Here is a 14,638-nt window from a genome sequence, read left to right as displayed (position 1 = left end):
CACTTCAAACCTGAACTGGTCCCTGAAAAATACTGAGTTTGAAAATTTTGTGAAAAATCGGAAAATTGCTGCTGACCGTTGAAGCCCTCTGGTGCCTTCCAAAAGTAAAAACACATCAATTTTATGATGCAAACATAAAGTAGACATATTGTATATGTGAACCAAAAAAAAATGTATTCGTAATATCCATTTTCCTTACAAGCAGAGAGCTTCAAAGTTAGAAAAATGCAAAATTTTCAAATTTTTCATCAAATTTACGGATTTTTCACCAAGAAATGATGCAAGTATCGACAAAAATTTACCACTATGTTAAAGTAGAATATGTCACGAAAAAACAATCTCGGAATCAGAATGATAACTAAAAGCATTCCAGAGTTATTAATGTTTAAAGTGACAGTGGTCAGATGTGCAAAAAACGCTCCGGTCCTTAAGGCCAAAATGGGCTCCGTCCTGAAGGGGTTAAACTAGGCGGAGGATCACCTTTTGTCTGACACGTCTTCAGCGGGGTCCTCTGCGTGTGCCGTTTCTGACTCTTCTTCAGCGCAAACGGCATACACATAGTCACTACAGTAATTACTCTCTTCGCCACCCACACCCTCTAGTTGTTACACCACGCTAATTGTCTCATATAATATTCACAGCTGTATCAGGTCGTGCCGCCAAGGCTGTCGCGTTGTCCCTACAGCTCAGGACAGCAGCAGGTCAGTTCCCGTGTCTAGTAGCTAGGTGAAGTTGAGTTAGTTGCAAATTCATCAGTCATTTTCTTTTCCCCACCGGCACCCTTCACTGGCCCAGATAGGTTCGGCTAGAGGTATGTTCCATCGCTCGGACATTGAGGATGCCCTCTCTGTTCCGGAGACCCCCGCCAGGGCTTCGGACCAAGGCAGCATGCTGTCATACCGAGTATGGACCATTCCCAGGTTGATGGAGGAGTTAAGGCGAAGGGACATCCCCTTCCCAGCCTCTGCCAGGAAGGGCGAACTGTAAAACCTGCTCACTGCCGACCAAGCCCCCAGGGGCAGTCAGGAAGCTGTCCAGGCTCAGGCATCAAGCGCCTCGCCGTCCCAGCTTCATGCTATAATGGCAGACGTCCTAGCGTCAGTCGCTGGCTTCCAGGCCAGACTGGACCTTATGGACTCCTCCAAGAGTAGCGAATCTGCTCCCACTACGGCAGCTCCCACGGCTTCTACCTCACAGGCTACGCCTACAGGTACGCCACAACTCCCACCCAACATCACCCCAGCGCATCTCATCCCGGCGCCCATTAAAAAAGAGATCTTAGAGGGCAAGGATGTCAACCTTGCGTCCCTCCTAATCGCCACGACAGACATCAAGGACACCAAGACTGTCGTCTGTGGTGAGCTGGCGGCGACATTCAAAAGCAAGGACGCCAGGCTCAACAGGTCCTTGAACATCACCGAATTCGTCCTTGCATTCGGCCTCTTAAGGGACGTCATCTGCTCGGTCAGCCCTAGCCGCAGGGTCGAGTTAGACCTGTATCTGCACAGAGTTATCCAGATGGCTCATAAATACGGGGGCACTACGTTTTATGATTACCACAAATCCTTCTCGGCCAAAGCAGCGGCAGCTTATGCCGAATTCAACTATATAACTAACTGGGGGGTTGTTGATACGGAGCTCTATTGCGATCACTTCGCAGGCATGAAAGCTCCGTCCTGCGCTGTGTGCGGACTCACCTCCCACTCAGCCAACTGGTGTCCTAGGAGCAGCGACCCAGGGGAGCCTAGCTCCAGAAGGGGCCCCAGCTCCCAAGCCTCTGCTCCTCAGAGGAACACAGGCGCTCTAGACAGGCTGGGCAGGCCGGTGAGGTTCCTGGGCAAATCCCCGATCTGCAACAACTTCAATCTCTCCTCCTGTCAATACAGCAACTGCAGACTCCTGCACATATGTCTCACCTGTTACAGAGCTCACCCCAGCTCAATCTGCTCCCAGAAGGGCTCTCAGGCGTGACTAGGCGTGGTCCAGGTGCAGGTCCTGGCCGGTGTCCTCGCCTGTCACCCTGATCCCAACTGAGTCAGTTGGTTGGTGGCTGGGTTCTGTGACGGATTCCACACAGGCTTGGTCTTACCACCAAACTCACTTTTGGCGCGAAGAGTTGCCCGTGTCTTTTCGATCAGTTGGCCACAGCCCTTCACTGGGCACTCCAAAACGTCACACACTGCCAACACACCATACATTACTTGGACGATTTCTTGCTGCTTGAACACCCCAAACATACTCCAAGTAACCTTTCCTCACTGCTGGCTTTGTTCAAAGAGATAGGCATCCCTGTCGCTTCACACAAAACAGAGGGTCCCTCCACCCAGCTTGTCTTCTTGGGTATCATCCTGGATACCGGGAACATGCAAGCGAGACTACCACAGGACAAACTGACCAGAATCCGGGAGCGACTACACAGCCTCTTCAGGTGTCATACAATCTCCAGGGTCGAGCTTCAAAGCCTCCTGGGAATGATGGCTTTCGCCATGAGGATTATCCCTCAGGGGAGAGCATTCATTTCAAGGCTCCTGGACCTTCTCCCCTCAGTCTCTGGCCAGAGGCAGACTATTCACATTGAAAATGAAGCCATGGCAGATCTACTTATGTGGGACCAGTTTTTAGACAAATGGAATGGGGTGTCTTTCTTTACTCCTGGAGCATCAGAACTGTCCCCCATTGTGCGGTCCGATGCTTCTGCACTCGGGTTCGCAGCTATACACAAGAATCAGTGGCTGGCAGGTCCTTGGCCTTCAGAGATCGGCAACATTCCCGGTTTCAAAGAAACCTCTGCACTGTTCGAGATATATCCCATTGTAGCGGCCGCTGCAGTGTGGGGACGGTCTTGGAGTAACACGACTGTTCGCTTCATATGCGACAACATGGCCACGGTCGATATACTAAACAAAGGGTGCTCTAAGTCCCCCCACATCATGCGCTTCGTCAGGAAGTTCGTGTTGCTAGCACTCGAGCACAACTTCCACTTCTCAGTCGAACATATTGAGGGCAGGTTAAATGTTGCAGCTGACGCATTGTCCCGAGCTAACCTGAGGCTGCTCTTTCAGGTACTACCAGGAGCAGATCGAACTGGAACCACGGTCCCCCCGCTCCAGCAACTGACGGCCTAGCCACCTACTCAGCAGTGGCTATCGCTCTAATCCGAGGTTCCTTAGCACCCAGCACGATTCGGGCTTATGATTCTGCTCTGGCGTCTTTCACTACCTTCATGAACAACTTAGGTCTGCCTGCCACAATCTCGGTGCATTCTTCCCTAGCGTTCATTGGTTTTTGCCACTCCTCCTTACACTTGTCCCACAATACCATCAAGCTGAACCTCACGGGTCTTCATCACCACAGGTCCTTGTTGCACCCTAATGCACCGTCACTGCTTTCCGCACGTCCCATCAAGGCTGCTCTCAGAGGTGTGTCACTTTCTTCACTTCACAGGTCACCTTCCCGTGCACCGGTCACCGGGGACCTCTTCAGGGCCATGTGCACCCTGCTAGACACTCACCCGTTCGGTTACCACCTAAGTACGGTCATCAAAGCGGCCATTCACCTCTCTTTCTATGGCTTTCTCAGGCCCAGTGAGTTCAGGCGTCTCGGTCACAGATCACTGGGCCTGACCCTGGGCCAGCTGTCGCCTAGTGGCTCAGGTTTCACCCTCTCTCTGCTGGCCACCAAAACCTGCAGGTGGGGAGCGTCCGTCCGCTACTTTCCCACGTCACATCGTTGGTGCCCGGTAGCTGCCCTCTTGGCCTTACTGGCCATGTTGTCGGGGCGAGCGGCGGACGGTCCTCTTCTACCTCTTGGTGGCCAGGCTTTAATGTCATCACAGTTCATCAAACACGTCCGGTCACTCATCACCATGTTGGGTAAAGACTCTGCAGGCATCACAGGGCACTCATTCAGAATTGGCGCGGCCTCAGCTGCTTCTAGACACAACGTTCCAGCTCACATGATCAAGAAGCTGGGTCGTTGGAGTTCTGCTTGCTTTGACCGTTATGTGCCGACCCTTCAATGGAAATGGCAAATGTATTTAAGATACTGGCTCTGTAAACTAAATAAAATCAAGTTGCACCCTATTTCTGACTTTTGCCCTCTATAGGCGTACCCACGGTCGCGGTACTTTGGGCACACTTCAACCGCTGTTTCCTTACTTCTTCTTATGTTTCAGGTTCCATAGGAATTCAAGGTTAGGTCGGTAAGTCATCCTAATCATGTTTTCTCCTTAGGTTATTCATACTATTCATACGCTCTTGGTTTTACATTGATTATATGTAAATATATAAATGTACATTTATACTGTTCACACAGGTAGGGCATCTTCACCGTTGTTACCTTCATAACTGGCATTACTGTGGTAATTATCACACTGTTCATACACTAGTAGTTGGTTACTGCACACATGCTTGTATTATTACATTGAAATACATTAATGATGGTTTCTCTCTTGTAGTGATACGGTATACATGTTGGTAGTGGGTTTGCTGCACACACGGTTTTGTGCCATTCCTACTGTACACACGCTAGTGGTTGGTACTATAGTAGTTACACAATACAGGTGATAGTAGTTGTCATAAGATATATACACTTGTAGTTGGTATACGGGACGTACGCTTGCATAATTTATACTGTAAATAGGTCAGGGGTTATTACCATAGTAATTGGCATAATGTACTTACGCCTGTACTATTTTACGCTTGTAAGTTTACGGTACATATGCCCGTACCATTGATATGGTACACACACTGTCAGTTTTCAACGATACTCACGCTCATATCATTAGGGCGACAGATTCGTTTGCTGTTATACTGTTCGTATGCTTGTGCAAGTTTACACTGTACATGCGTTTGCGCTTTTTACACAAACATGCTCTCTTAGCTGTAATTTCATTTTAGCTTTATACTATGCTCACAACTTCACACTGTTTTCAAGCTTGATACTGTGCATACTACATACATTCCTAGTTTCACATGGTACAGAGGTTTGTAACTTTATACAGTATTTTCATACAACAATCTCACTGTACACACACTTGCTCCAGTATACAACATACGCTCGGTTTTCTTATGTTGTGAAAATTTACAGTACTTCTACGTGTAGCATCTCATGATGTATAACTTTTCCGGTAAGTAGCAATTACGGCACAGTATATACATTCCGAAAAGATGGTCATAGCGTCATATCGTAAATGCATAGCATTTTGCTCCAGTCATACTGCATAGGCTTGCAGCACTTATACGACATACACTAGGTCCAGCATTATTGTGATAAATGATCATCGTTTCATGCATGTCGCTTATAGTTTCACTTGGTGCATGTGCGTGGCATTCTTGGTGAACATTGGGATACATATGATCACAGCTTCCAAATCCTGCTCGTATCATCTGTCCGACATGTTTATTCATGCCACTCACAGGTACTTCATGCTTATCGACCTACAGGTCATGACTGTCACGGTGCATACACGATAGCTTTCATATTGTTATCATTCGGTACATAACTACATTGCTTTAGTCCGGGCTTGCATAAGATTTAATGATTCATCATGAGCTGCACCAGCTTTTGGTTATTTCATATTATGCAGTCACAAAAAGCTTGTACATGGTTCTTGGGGTCTTACCTCACTCATCACTCATAAGTCCACGACTAGTCACTGTGCATGGACAGGTATACATCAACATCAGCACGATCATCTTGACAGTTTCATAACATCCATAAGTCTAACAGCATCATTACACAACTATAGTCTCCACATCACGCATGTATCAGACATTTTGAACCAGGCACGTGTATAGGGTGATATATACGTCAACTAGGTTCAGCAGAAGTTTCGGCATTCACCACTAGTGAACATTTTACCAGCAATACTAATTGTTAGACACAATGGCAATGTCAGACATAATGGCAATAGGGCGGGTCTATCGTAATGGGACACCACTCATGAGGCTAGTGGAGTTAGGAATGGGGCATTGGGATTGGTTTAGTTTCAGGTAAGGTAGTCGGATATTGTTGATCTTCAGGCAATAAGGCAGTTACCGCCAAGGTCGGTCGGGTGTTGATGGTTGTGCCTATTTAGCTAACAGTTTCTATTTTGCCACTCATTAGCAGGAATATGATGGGATTCATTGGACCGACAGGTCATAGTGTTTCACTCTCGCAATGAGGTTAGGCAGCATGCTACAAGCAGATATCGGTTTCGGTTTAGCCTGACCCTGTTCAAGTGCCGAACTCTGGTTTCGGTGTAGAGGAGGCATGACTGTCACAACTCTTCAGTTTCCAGGCATCGATCCCTGTGCCAGTCAGTTCGCTTCACCTATTTTCTGTCTCACTGTCAGGGCTATATCTTGATTCCCTACCAGATTGTCTTTTTTTCCCCTCTAAAGGTGTGGCCTCCGTCGAGGTTATTGGGCACACTCCAGACCGATATGTTAAAGTTTATAAGGTTTGCATTACAAGTAGATATATATCATGGTTATCACGAGCACGAATATGTAAGCCCTGATCACACGTGTAAAGCCCAATTAGGCTAAATTTGTGATATGGGCGGTAACATCTCCACCCCCCTACACATCAAGGCGGCACATAAGGGGTTGTGGGCGGGGGCAGGCATATATATAGCCCCTGCCCCCTATCAGGTGGCGTTCGTGACATTTTGCGGACCCCTCCCAACCCTCCCTCTAGTTTTTCCATCTTTTCATTTCTTCATTTCATATATTACAGGGCATGCCCTCTAAAAGGTGTGCCCTCCGTCGCGGTCATTGGGCACACTCCAGACCGATATGTTAAAGTTTATAATGCGTACATTACAAGTAAATATATATCATGGTTATCACGAGCACGAATGTGTAAGCCCTGATCACAAATAATAATTAAGCCGGAGAGCGGCTGACACTTACCCTGGTCCAGAGACTTACAGCGCAGCGCAGCATCCCTCTTTAGGCGGCGACAGGCAGCAGACATCAGTATAACTGCCAGGATACTTCACCGGCAATCTTTCCTCTGGAACACACTGCCATTAACGGAGACCAGGACCCTGCACTGGAACCTCCTAAAAGCCAGGAGTTTGTGTGGTTGTTTTATAGGTATGGTACCTTGGTTAATTAAAATCATTAATTATGCTAATATCTAGATGGGCGGTCCTGGTGGGTGGTCTGGAGACCGCAATACCCTTCTGTGCTGCCGTAGGGGACGATGAGGAAATATATATATATATATATATATGTATGTGTATATGTATAAATATATATATATATATATATATATATGTATATGTGTATATATATATATATATATATTTATATATATATATATATATATATATATATATATATGTGTATATATATATATATATATATATATATATATATATATATGTATGTGTATATATATATATATATATATATATATATTTATGTATAAGTATGTATTTATAAGAATGTATATGTATGTACATATATGTATATTTATGTATATGTGTAAATGTATGTGTATATGTATATATATGTATGTGCATAGATATATGTACATATATATTGTGACATTCCATCTCGGGGATTAGCTCTGGGATCGTCCTGGTCACTTGCTACGGGACACATTTCCTCATAATAACTCGCCAGACAGCTGTTAAGCATACAAGTCTGGCACCTCACCAGCTTTATTTACACAGGTTGCAGATAAAACAAAACATAACTCAGGAACAAACCAATCTCTGGTCCATCTCTTATCAATACGTCACATCTCCTTCACTCAGGACTCTGTCTGTGACAGTAAGCGCAGCCCCCAGCTCCACATGTACTCTCTTCCGTAGTTTTGGTTTTTCCACAGACCTCTCCTTAGCTTCTTTTCCAGTCACCTCTTGGACTTGCCTCGCGGACTGTTCTTCAGCTCCCCTAGTGGTCTGGCACACTCCTATCTGACATATACCTAGGGTCTACTGGCACTCCCCGTCTTCAGCCTCTGCTGAGTTACTTTCAACTGCTGAGTGGTGCAATTCAAGTGTTGTGAGCCTATCAGGTGTTCCTGCTCTAGTCACCTGACAGTCTTCCCATAACGGTTGAAAAAACGGAAAATCCTTCCCCAGTACTACATCATACCCCAAGGAAGGCTCTATTGCAACCTTGTGACCTAAAGTACCATAGGGAGTAGAAATACATACATTAACCATTTTATAACCCCAAATACCAGCTTGCATAGACACTATAGCGTGACCTAACTTAGGCAAAGTGTGATTTGTAAAATTTTCTCCTAGTCCTGCATTCAACATTTTCTGTACACCAGATTTCTTTAATCCAAACTGCAGAGTGTGAAAAGTCTCATCAGTCTTCATGAGGGGTTCCTCACCCTCACATGATTTTGCAACTGGACATAGGTTGCAACCACTTTGAACATGGTTCACACAGTTAACTAGGGAAACACCACCCTCAGACTCAGAATTTTTATGTACAGTCTCATAGTCTTTATACATGACCCCCATAACCCCTGGAACAGTCTTACCAGAATCTTACTGGACACCTCTCACCAGCTTCTCCGCTGCAGAACATCGCTCCACTTGCTGTTTAGGTAGCTCTGCAACTTTAAGTCCAGCATCACTGTTAGGCTGCAGTGCACACTGTAGTCTTACAGCTTGGCTTACTCCCACTTGAGTCAGGATCTCTGTCTTGACTTTCTTATAGTCATGTAAGATCTTTGGATCCAGTTCGCAATTAACTTTTTGGGCCTCTCTTCCAATGGATCAAAACACCGAGTTTCCCCAGTGTGTCTTGCACCATGGGTCATGCCTCATGCGTGGCAATTCTTTCAAACTCTGCAAAGGTTGCTTCCTCTTGCGCTGCAGCAGTCTGCAACAAAGCACTTATCAGGGCATCCATCTTGCAACACTTTAAACCTTGCAAACAACATTTTCCATTGCCCCTAGCAACAACTTTATACACAGTCTCAAAACTTCCTTTGCACTCTGCAGGTGGCCTGTCCACCTGTCTCCTTACTTGAGAAAGAGTGCCCACTCGCTTCATGCGATCTGTTGCTCCTAGCAACAACTTCACCACAGGCTCAGTCATGCTCTTGTACTCCACAGCTGTGCTCGTCCCACTGTCTCCTCTCTGAGAAAGAGTACACCATTGCAACATGCACAGTAGTTTTCTCTTGGCAACAACTTCACTACAACTCGACCACTGGTTGCTCCTAGCAACGTTTTGCCCGCATCCTCCTCCAAATGTGACATTCGGTCTTAGGGATTAGCTCTGGGATCATCCTGGTCACTTGCCACGTGACACGTTTCCTCGCAATAACTCGCCAGACAACCGTTAAGCATACAAGTCTGGCCACTCGCCAGCTTTATTTACACAGGTTGCAGGTAAAACAAAACATACCTCGGGAACAAACCGAAGTCCTAGACCGTCTGGTCACTGACTACACATGTAAGCATGCAATGACTACTAACTGGTGAGCTACCCTCAGCCAGCATAAAACATGTGCCCCGGCAACCTGTTTTACTCACAGTTCACACCACTTCTTGGACCACTCACAGCTCCCCCTGTGTGTTTCTTCAACAGGGACCATGTGTCTCCCCCTTCAGCGACATGCTGTTTTCCAGGGAGTGCCCAGACTAGACTATGTGTGTGTATATATATATATATATATATATATATATACACATGTATATACATAAATATTTATATATAAATATATATATATATATATATATATATATATATATATATGTACATATATCTATACACATGAGATGTAGAGCGGGTGCATGCAGACTGAGGGGTCCTGATACATCAAGAAGAAAAATCACTGCCACATTCACAAGTAGATGTAAAATTGATAATCTGGCTTCATTACATCACATACAGGCAACGTTTCGCCTGTATATATATATATATATATATATATATATATATATATATATGCATTTCCATATAAGTTGGACGATTGCTTTCTTATGGGTAGAGCTGAGGAGAGCCAGGGCACCAGGGAGGAGATTGTGGCGGTCTTCCTCCCCACCCACAACCAGACAATCATGCAAAATATTACCTGTCATGTGCAAATTGGAACTGTTTGCACCAACTGGAGCACTCCTTTTATATGGTAAAATGTATAAAAAAAATGTTTTCATTAACTTTGTTCTACTTTTAATTTTTCACTACATATCAAGTTTTAATAAATTGTTGTGCAAACATATCAAATGAGTCTTGTCGCATATTTTCGCAGGTATTATTGTGGGACAATTCATTATATCACTAGACAAGTGTTTGTTTGAGAACCTGTCTTTTTTTCCATGGTTGTACCGACCGCTAAGTGGGAGGGAGATCATTCTGCAATATTTAGACTTTTGAAACTTTTGGTGACACACTGTATCAAAAACAATGGTCTGTTGCATGGAATGAATAATAGGTGTATCTGAATGGGTTGGGTGGGTGATGTTGAAATAAAATGGCTACCATTTGGGCACCACTGTAATAGTGGGCTCCAAACTGTGACCCTCCAGATGTTGCAAAGCTACAACTCCCAGCATGCCCAGACAGCCTTTGGCTGTCTGGGCATGCTGGGAGTTGCAGTTTGGCAACCACTAGGAATGCAGCAGTAAAGATAGCTTTACTGCCACCTTCCTTGATGCTCCACACCGTGGCCTCCGTACCTGCACCGCTGATCTCCGCTGATGTCACCGACTATCGGCGGTCCCCACGGCATCTTCTTTGCAGGTACCGGCCGCCATCTTCTCCCCCCGTTCTGCCCGACATCCAGGGGTGGGCAGAGTGGGAGGTTTCCATGGCAACCCCCCGTCTTCAACTGTCATTGGTCAGCACTCATTGCTGACTAATGGCAGGGGATAGGAGGAGGCTGCAGCACTGCAACCTCACTCCTATCCCTCAGAATGATCGGGGCTGTTACTGACAGCTCCGATCCTCCCTATCTTCCAGACGATCGGGTCACCAGAGACCCGATCAGTCCGGAATAGCAGAAAATCGCATGTCTGAATTGACATGCGATTTCCTGCGATCCCCGACATGGGGGGGGGGGGGGGGGGTCTCAGGACCCCCCTCGGCGATGGGCCGGGATGTCTGCTGAATGATTTCAGCAGGCATCCCAGTCCGGTCCTCAACCGGCTAGCGGCGGGGACTGGAATTCCCACGGGCGTCCTGAACAGGATAATATTGGTGATTTTGTTAAATCACAAGATTACTGCATAAATAGATTATACAATAATATTTTAATATAACTTTACTGATATGATTTTATGTATTATGAATATTAAAAACAAAAATAAACATGAAAAATCAATTTTCATTAACCGAAAAAAAAAATGTAAAAATGTAACATTTGCAACAACATTTTGAGAACCATAGACCTAGTGCTGCACGGTCTTCGGAGTCATCTGTAAAAGTAAGGCAATCTAGTTTGTAAATCTGGAAGTATATTCCTCCAATAATTGGGAAGTATCTGGCCGAGGTACTGGAACTATGTTTGCTGGGAGAGTACCTCGCCAAGATTGCCAATCTGTGACATTTCTGTCCTTTACCACTTCAAATATTTTTAACAAGATGTCATATGCGCAACAATACGCAGAAAAAATCTGTATTTTTGTAAAACACCAGCTTGTGAGTACTATTGTTTGGACTTTCACAGTATGTAGGCCCTTGACAGATTAACAGGTACAAAATGGTACACTACTTGGATGTACGTATGTGGTATGCACTGATGAGGGCAGAAAAATGCACAACAATACGCAGAGAAAATCTATATTTTTGTAAAACACCAGCAGGTGAGTACTGTTGTTTGGACTTTCACAGTATGTAGGCCCTTGACAGTCAACAGGTACAAAATGGTACACTACTTGAATGTACGTATGCAGTATGCACTGATGAGGGCAGAAAAATGCGCTACAATGAGCAGAAAAACTCAAATTTTTGTAAAACACTAGCCAGTGAGTACTATTGCTTGGACTTTCACAGCATGTAGGCCCTTGACAGATTAACAGGTACAAAATGGTACACTACTTGGATGTACGTATGCGGTATGCACTGATGAGGGCAGAAAAATGCGCAACAATATGCAGAAAAAATCTGTATTTTTGTAAAACACCAGCCGGTGAGTACTATTGTTTGGACTTTCACAGTATGTAGGCCCTTGACAGATTAACAGGTACAAAATGGTACACTACTTGGATGTACGTATGTGGTATGCACTGATGAGGGCAGAAAAATGCACAACAATACGCAGAGAAAATCTGTATTTTTGTAAAACACCAGCAGGTGAGTACTGTTGTTTGGACTTTCACAGTATGTAGGCCCTTGACAGTCAACAGGTACAAAATGGTACACTACTTGAATGTACGTATGCAGTATGCACTGATGAGGGCAGAAAAATGCGCTACAATGAGCAGAAAAACTCAAATTTTTGTAAAACACTAGCCAGTGAGTACTATTGCTTGGACTTTCACAGCATGTAGGCCCTTGACAGATTAACAGGTACAAAATGGTACACTACTTGGATGTACGTATGCGGTATGCACTGATGAGGGCAGAAAAATGCGCAACAATATGCAGAAAAAATCTGTATTTTTGTAAAACACCAGCCGGTGAGTACTATTGTTTGGACTTTCACAGTATGTAGGCCCTTTGAAGTTACAAAATGACGTTTTTTTCTTCAATTTTGTGGCACAATGATTTATTTTTCCATTTTGCTGTAGATTTTTGGTTAAAATGATCTATAGATAGCTGCATATAGTGTATACCGCCCAAAGGGTTAGCCTACACTGTCCAGCAATGTAAGTTAACTCTTTCCTTGCCGGCCTGGCTTAGCGCACAGCTCAGCAAGGGATTAACTGAGCCAGCAATGTGTATACACTATACACATTGCAGGCTCACTGTAAGTTCTTGCTGGGCAGTATGTATACGATGTATATATACTCGTAGATTGGAGAGGGCGACTGAGCACCGCAAGCAAGGAGAGTAGGAGGATCTCGGCAGCAGTGGTATGTGGATGGCGGTGGGGGTGGGATGAACCTGGTAGCAAGGTGTGGAGTGGTGCTCACATACAGTCTGAACAGCGAGATAAAAGGTGAACAAGAAGAAAGGAAATAGGAGCACACACCTGTATCTCTTGCTCGAAGTGGTTTTATTCCATGAGGTACAAATCCAACATCCTGACACCCCAAAACCAGACAGAGCCGGAGCGGCAGGAGCTATTCACCAGGTGAATAGCTCCTGCCGCTCCAGCTCTGTCTGGTTTAGGGGTTTCGGGATGTTGGATTTGTACCTCATGGAATAAAACCACTTCAAGCAAGAGATACAGGTGTGTGCTCCTATTTCCTTTCTTCTTGTTCACGATGTATATATACTGCTCAGGATCAGCTGTTCTCCCGGCTCTGTAGCCTTGAGAAAAGCTGATCCCGACAGTCACTTCAGGAGGATCGCAGCGGGTGTCAGGATAAGTGACATCCGCTGTGATCTGTCCCTTAATGCAGGTAATACTGCTCCCAACATGGAGCACACTCTGCTGGGAGCTGTAGTCCCTGCATTAATAGACAGATCGCAGCGGGTGTCACTCCTCCTGACACCCGCTATGATCCTCCTGTATAATGTATAGATGCGGCGGCCACTCTTCTATGGTCCCCTGCACTGACGTATATATACACATATTCCTATTTCCCACAGAGTTGTGATTGGCTGGAACCAACTGACCAATCACAGCTCTCTGCGGGAAATATGAATATGTGTATATATACGTCAGGGCAGGAGACCATAAAAGAGCAGCCGCATCTATACATTATACAAAAGGATTGCAATGAACCCCGGCGATCTTTCAATTAGTACAGGTAACTACTACTCCTATCATGGAACAGTGTGTTCCATGCTGGGAGTAGTAGTACTACCTAAAAAATTAAAAAAAAATTTAAAGTAAAAAACTCTCACACTACATTTTTATTATTGTTGGCTACATTTTTAGTGCCCTACCCGCACACATAAATTGATCCCTGTTTAAAAATCTATTACAATTTTGTTATAAAAAAGATAAATTTCATTAAATACAATTTTTTCCATCACTACTGTATCTTTTTTATTATTATTTTTTAATGGTACCCTACTAAATTTTAATAAAAAAGGTATCTCCATCTCTTTTTTAGATCGCTAAAGTCCAGAAGAGAATAAAAAACGCCTGAAAAAACTCCAAAGTTAAAACCCACATGGCGTTTTCTTGGCGATTTTTCACTCCCATAGACTTCTATGGGAGAAAAACGCCAGGATTTTCCCGGAAAAACGCCAAAGTCTCGACAAGAGGTTGTTTTTGAAAATCTGCCAAGGAGCCCAAAAATGCCAAAAGGATTAAAAAAAACACCAAACTGAAAAACGCCAAATGGGTTTGTCAGTTTGCAGTTTACTATTGACTTGCAGTTAACATCTGGCCACAGTGTTTTTTCACCAAAAAAACGCCATGCGGCAGATTGGGCGTTTTTCTTGGAGTTTTTGTAAAAAAAAAAAAACAAGAGGAAACCTAGCCTTAACGAGCTATAGTCACATGAGTTACTTATAAGGCTAGGTTCAGACTACGGAATTTCCGCCTGCAATTTTGCTTTGAAATTGCAGGCGGAAATTCCGTTTTCTAAAATGTATAGTGTAGTGAATGATTT

This window comes from Hyla sarda, chromosome 2 (assembly GCF_029499605.1).
Source record: "Hyla sarda isolate aHylSar1 chromosome 2, aHylSar1.hap1, whole genome shotgun sequence".
Taxonomy (NCBI): Eukaryota; Metazoa; Chordata; class Amphibia; order Anura; family Hylidae; genus Hyla; species Hyla sarda.
Note: the sequence above shows the minus strand (reverse complement) of the source record.